This window comes from Sorex araneus, chromosome 4 (genome assembly GCF_027595985.1).
Source record: "Sorex araneus isolate mSorAra2 chromosome 4, mSorAra2.pri, whole genome shotgun sequence".
In the NCBI taxonomy this organism is placed as follows: domain Eukaryota; kingdom Metazoa; phylum Chordata; class Mammalia; order Eulipotyphla; family Soricidae; genus Sorex; species Sorex araneus.
In genome coordinates, this window is record NC_073305.1 from 6,102,818 (window position 1) to 6,108,969 (window position 6,152).

The window sequence follows — 6,152 nt, forward strand, 5'->3', positions numbered from 1 at the left end:
GCCGGACAGGCGTCCCCTCAAAGACAGACACACAGGAAAGCACCCTTCCCGCACCAGGGACACGCAAGTGCCCGTAGGATGCAACCTCACCCCGTGAGAAGGACCCAGGGCGGAGGAAGCAGAACCAGGGCTGGCGGGGACAGAGAGAAGAGGGAGCCTCCTTCACCGCTGGTGGGTCCAGGCCCTATGCCGTGTGCTATGAAAAGCAGCTCGGGGGGGGGGGGGGGGGGGCTGGAGCAACAGCACAGCGGGTAGGGCGTTTGCCTTGCACGTGGCCAATCCGGGTTCGATTCCCAGCATCCCATATGGTCCCCTGAGCACTGCCAGGAGTGATTCCTGAGTGCAGAGCCAGGAGTGACCCCTGTGCATCGCCAGGTGTGACCCAAAAAGAAAAAAAAAAAAAGAAGCTCAGAGACTTGTCAGCATTTGCGAACAGAATCCCTCTCGAAAACAGACCCCACCTCTCAGCACCTGCCCCCCAAAACCGCAACACGCCAATCCTACAGGATCAACACAGACCAATGCTCACCGCCGTACCGAGTCTCACGGGGAAATCTGGAGAGCGCCCAAGGGGCCAGGCACGGATGGGTGGACACAAGATGCTCCCTAGACTCGTCGGGGCACCCCTCAAGGAAGAAGAGCCGGAATCTTGACTTCTGCTGCCCACTGGGACGAACCTGGCGGTGTCGGGTTAGGGAAAGGAAGTCTGAGGGGGAAGAAAACATCTGGGGCTCTCCCTTGCGTGTTCTCTAAGGAAGCCTGGGAGTGGCCAGGGCTGAATGAGAACCAACCCTTGGGCCCGAAACACAGCTCTGAGGTTACAGGGTGGGGAGGGAACTAGGGTGGATGAGGTTGATTCCCTGTGGTGGGCAGGATGGGGGCAGGGGGTGAAATCAGAAAATAAACTCTCACACATCTCAAATGCAAACAAGTCCACGTGGCCGTTCTGGGTCCACAGCCCTGGTTAGAGAGAGAGTGCCACGGAGCCAGCCTGGAGGAGGGGGCCGGGAAGACACTCACCAGAGTCCCCCAGCCCTGCAGCCACCCCAGCGGGAAGAACACACAGAGTGTGTGTGTGTGGGGGGGGGGGCGGTGAGGGCCTTCGTGGGGCCTCGGGGCAGGGGACGCCTTGGCCCTCTCCGAGCCAGGACAGAAGGACAGAAGGACAGAATGTGTTTCTTCTCTCTAAAGCAGCCAGGGGCTCTCCCGACCTCACCTCCTTTGTCTCGACCCTCCCTGGGGGCCTGGATTACACCTGCAAAGTCCTTCCACTTGGCCCAGCAGGCAGCAATAAGCCCAGCAGTGACCTCCGACCCCCTGGGTCATGCTCCACTGGCCCCCTGAGGTGACGGGCACCGCCCAGGGCCAGGAACAGGACGCCCTCTCCAGCCCTCTCCAAGGGCCGCTGGGGGCATGTTGGAATTCTGCCCCCGAAGGGTCTGGGGCGGGTGTGTGTACGCACTCCGTGACGCTCAGGATGGAGACTCAGGACTCGTTTCCCAGGACGGCGTGTCTACACCACCCCCGTCACTGGCCTCGCCACCCAACCCCCTGGCCCACCAGGATGGAGCCAAACGCACACACTCCGATGTTCCGAGTCTTCAGCGCTGGAAGGAGTATAACAGGGAGGGCAGTTGCATCGCGTGTGTCTGCCCTGAGTGCAATCCCCAGCACCCCTGAGTGTGGTCTCAGGGGTGGGTGCCCAAGCACAGCTCTGAGCGATGCCTGATCACACACCACCAGGTGTGGCCCACAAACAAAAAAAAAATCAATGAACTCAAATAAACTCTGAACTTTCTTGACTCGCCATGGGCCCGGCATGGGCGGACACGTGCATTCTGGCCAGCGCCCCAGTTGGTAATGATGTGTTTCTGTGCCATCACCAAAGTACAGGGCAGGAGGGGCTCCTAACCCAGTGCTCCCTCACCAAGGGCACATCTCCAGGGGTCTCCACAGGCCCCAATGGAAGGCATCAGAGCACTTGGGACAACCGCTGTGTCTTGTTACTGCCCTGCTGGGCCTTTTGGGCAACGCTTGCTAGGAGGCACCCAAAGGTCTGGGGAGGATTAAACAGTGATGCTAACATGAGATTTACTGGAAGCCTGGCAGGAGAGAAAGCCCAAACTGGAACTTGTGAACAACTCACATATATGTGGTACAAATGACGCTCCTGGTAGAAACTAATGAATTTAGCCTCTGTAGCTTGTGAGTTCTTTCCGTGAATATACATTCAAATACACAACACGGCCCCGGGGTGTTTTAGATGGAGCTGCTAATAGAACATGGCTATTAAAGGATAATAGCTAGAGGCCATCACTCACACCTGTGTGGGAAAACTACCTGTTTGCTGTCTTTAACAATGAAAACCACAGCAGAGCCTGGAAAGCTACCTGTGGCGTATTCACTGTCACTGTCACTGTCATCCCGTTGCTCATCGATTTGTTTGAGCGGGCACCAGTAACGTCTCTCACTGTGAGACTTATTTGTTACTGTTTTTGGCATATCCAATACGCCACGGGGAGCTTGCCAGGCTCTGCCGTGTGGGCGCGATACTCTCGGTAGCTTGATGGGCTCTCCGAGAGGGACAGAGGAATCGAACACGGGTCAGCCACGTGAAAGGCGAACGCCCACTCCAGCCCGTGGCGTATTCAATGTGCCAAAAACAGTAACAACAAGTCTCACAGTGGAGACGTTACTGGTGCCCGCTCAAGCACACTGATGAACAATGGGACGACAGTACTACAGTGCTACAATGAAAACATCACATAAGGGCTCAGGGACAGTTCAGGACCCCAGGGTGAGTGTTTGTGTGCTCGGGGATGGAGATTGACCTGGCACAACAAGGCACTGCTCCTGGGGCCCCTGAGCCCTCCTGGGGTGGCCCCAGGGGGCCCCGGCATCACAGCATCTGAGCAGCCGGGCACCATTAGTCAGAGAATTGGCCTGTCTGGCTCAGTCTGGCCAAGCATGACCCAGAGAGTCCCCCCACCCACCCAGGGCACCCCGAGTACTGCTTGAGATGGTCCTTAAGGATCTCCCACACACTCAGGGCCGGAGAGCAGAGGGCACTTGCCTTGCCTGCATCCATCCCTGTTCGATCCCCAGTACCACTTCTGGTCTCCTAAGGACCACCGGGGGTGATCCGTGAGCAGGAGAGCCAGGAGTAAGCCTTGAGCACTTCTAGGCTTGGTCCAGAAAACCAAAACAAAAAGAATGCGAAACCTTTCAATACTGACCTGGATGGAATAACAAGTCACTCTTTTAATATATTCTGTTAGATTAGTAGATGCTATGAAACATTTGCCTCCTATTTCTCCCCCTTTCTCGTGTGTCTACCAGAAATTCTTACATGCGTCTCCAATGGAAAGTGCTAGTTTACGGCGTCCCCATAACTTCCCCCTAGCCTCCCGGAAGACTTCATTCCCCAGCACTGCTCCGAGCTCCAGTCCCAGCCCCACTCAGGTCCCCATCACTCTCCAGCCAGTGGCTGATGGACCCCAGGACCCTGTGCCCACATGGGGGCTTTGTGCCTCTGACTCCGTACACCTGGAATGTTCTACTAAAGATGATTCATTCCCCTTCAAGTCTTAGTTCACACATGATGTCACCTCCTGTTTGGCCTTTGGGGTCACATGTGTAAGGAAACTGTCATCCATTTATAGGATCACCCTCATCCCTGGTTTCCTTACGTGATGATCCATTTACCATACCTCCCCCACCCCTACTCTCTCTCTCTCTCTCTCTCTCTCTTTCTCTCTCTCTCTCTCTCTCTCTCTCTCACGCACGCGCACACACACACACACACACACACACACACACATACACACACAGGCTGAGAGAAGGCAGGAACCTCACCTGACTTAGCCCTATCTGTGGCATCTCAGCACAGGACCTAGCCCACTACAGTTAATGATGGATGGATGTGTGGAGGGTGGATGAATGAATGAACAGGTGCATGGTCAGTTGGATGGGTGGACATATGGGCAGAAGGAAGATTCTATGGATGGATGAATGGGTGGATGGGTGGAATGGGCAGGCGAATGGATGGATGAATGAAATGGACAGATGGATATACATACAGGTGGGTAGATGGACAAATGGATGGATAAATGGGTGAACAGTTGGGTCGGTATATGTGTGACCAGATAGACAGGGTGGGAGAATGGGTGACAGACAGACGGACAGGTGAGAAGATTTAAGATGGGCAGGTGGGAGAGTGATGGGTGGACGGGTAGCTAGACGGACGGGTGTGTGGGTGAATGAATGAGCAAGTGCACAGTCCCAAGGTCACGGACTCAGAGACAAACACCTCAGTGGCAGGGAGGGTGGCCCCTGCCTCACTCTGTGCTCGCTCTCCCCAGGGCCACCTCGGAGCCAGCCTGAGTGGCCCTGGGGCTAGAAGGCTGAGTTAGAATTTCAGCTCTGCCACTTAAGGGCTACGGAACCCTGGGCAGATCCCTGCTGGGCCCCAAATTCCATTTTCCCACGGTGGTTGTCTGGCAGTTCAAGTGCAATGTGCCTGGGGCCACTCCGGGAGCCCGTGACGCCTAACCCAGGAGCCCTCCAGGAGGCCCTGCCGCTCGGTGACCTGGGACTCCCGGGAACCCAAGGCTGGTGCCTCCCAGTGCACCACAGGTGGGTGACGCCCCACGAGGGCCCTGCAGGAAGTCTCATCTCTCTTGGGTTCCAGTGTGGGAAAGACACTGCCCTTTCATTCCAGTAGGAGCAAGAAGGAGCCCAGCCACCCCCCGCCCCCCTACCCCCCCAGGGCCAGCCAGGACAGTCCCCGAGAACAGCCAGCTGCGCGGTGGCCTCAGAAGTGGCCGCACAGGCGCCACCTTATCGGCGAGAGCGAGCCGGAGTGGGCACGGGGGAGCACCCACTCCGGACAACAAACAGCCGCAGCTCCCACCTCCTTCTGCCCCCGGGGACTGGGGCGGGGGGGGGGGGGGGGTGCGTAGAGAGGGGAGAGGGTCTGGGGGGGGGGCACGCGTGTGAGTAAACCGAGAACGGCTCCCGGGAACAACGCGGGGTGCCCTGCACAGGAGGGAACGGCTGGGCTGTGGGGATAAAGCCTGCCTTTGTTCTCGCCCTGGCCTCCGCTCCACCAGGACCCGCTGCCAGCCTGCCAGCCCCGCTCGCTCGGCCTGTCTGGCCAGGACCTGCTACTGAAAGGGCCATTCACATGGAAGCCAGGGGCGGCCCGGCTCCTGCGGGCTGGCTGCGGCCTGGATCACACGGAAGCCCAGCTCGGAGCTCGCTCCGGGAGGACCAGGCGCAGCCCCGCTCAGGCCCCCCCGGCCCCGCCCTGCATGCAGGCCAGAGTCAAAGTCCGGAAAACACACCCCAGCGAGCCCCCGGAGTCCTGAGCATCGACGCCCAAGATCCACCAGCAGAAACCCAGCACGGGACGGGGGGTGGGGGCGGGCGTGCTGGTGAACGCCCCTACCAGAAGAAGCCTAACACGGCGGGGAGCCGGGTGGAGGGCCTGTCCCCCCCTCCCCCCGTCCTTTGGGGCCACACACCAGAAAGCCCTTTCCGGGACTGCAAGGGAGCGAGAAATGTAGGCAGGGCGGTGATGAGGGCGCCGGGAGCCCGGACTCGCACCGAGGGGCTGTTTTGGCTCCCTAACCAGCTGCCACGCGCTGGGGGCGGCAGGCTGGGTTGGAGGAATGATACAAGCCTCACTGAGACCACCAGGGGGTCTTCTCCAATCACCCCCCCACCTGCCCAGGGTGTGCTCTCGGTGGAGGGTCAAAGCCTGGCTTGGGGCCACTCTGTGTCTCTCTGTCACTGTCACTGTCACTATCATCCCCGTGCTCTGAGATTTGCTCGAGCGGGCACCAGTAACGTCTCCATGGTGAGACTTCTTGTTACTGCTTTTGGCATATCGAATACGCCACGGGGAGCTTGCCAGGCTCTGCCGAGCGGGCGGGATACTCTTGGTAGCTTGCCAGGCTCTCCGAGAGGGACGGAAGAATCGAACCCAGGGTGGCTGTGTGCAAGGCAAGCGCCCTACCCGCTGTGCTATATCGCTCCAGCCCCTGTGTCTCTCTGCTGGACCTATTTCCTCCCCTCCAAGGGGAGCGATCCCCACTCGGGTCATCACCCGCCTGGGAATACTGAGTTCACCGGGAGGCCGCAAGGAAGGA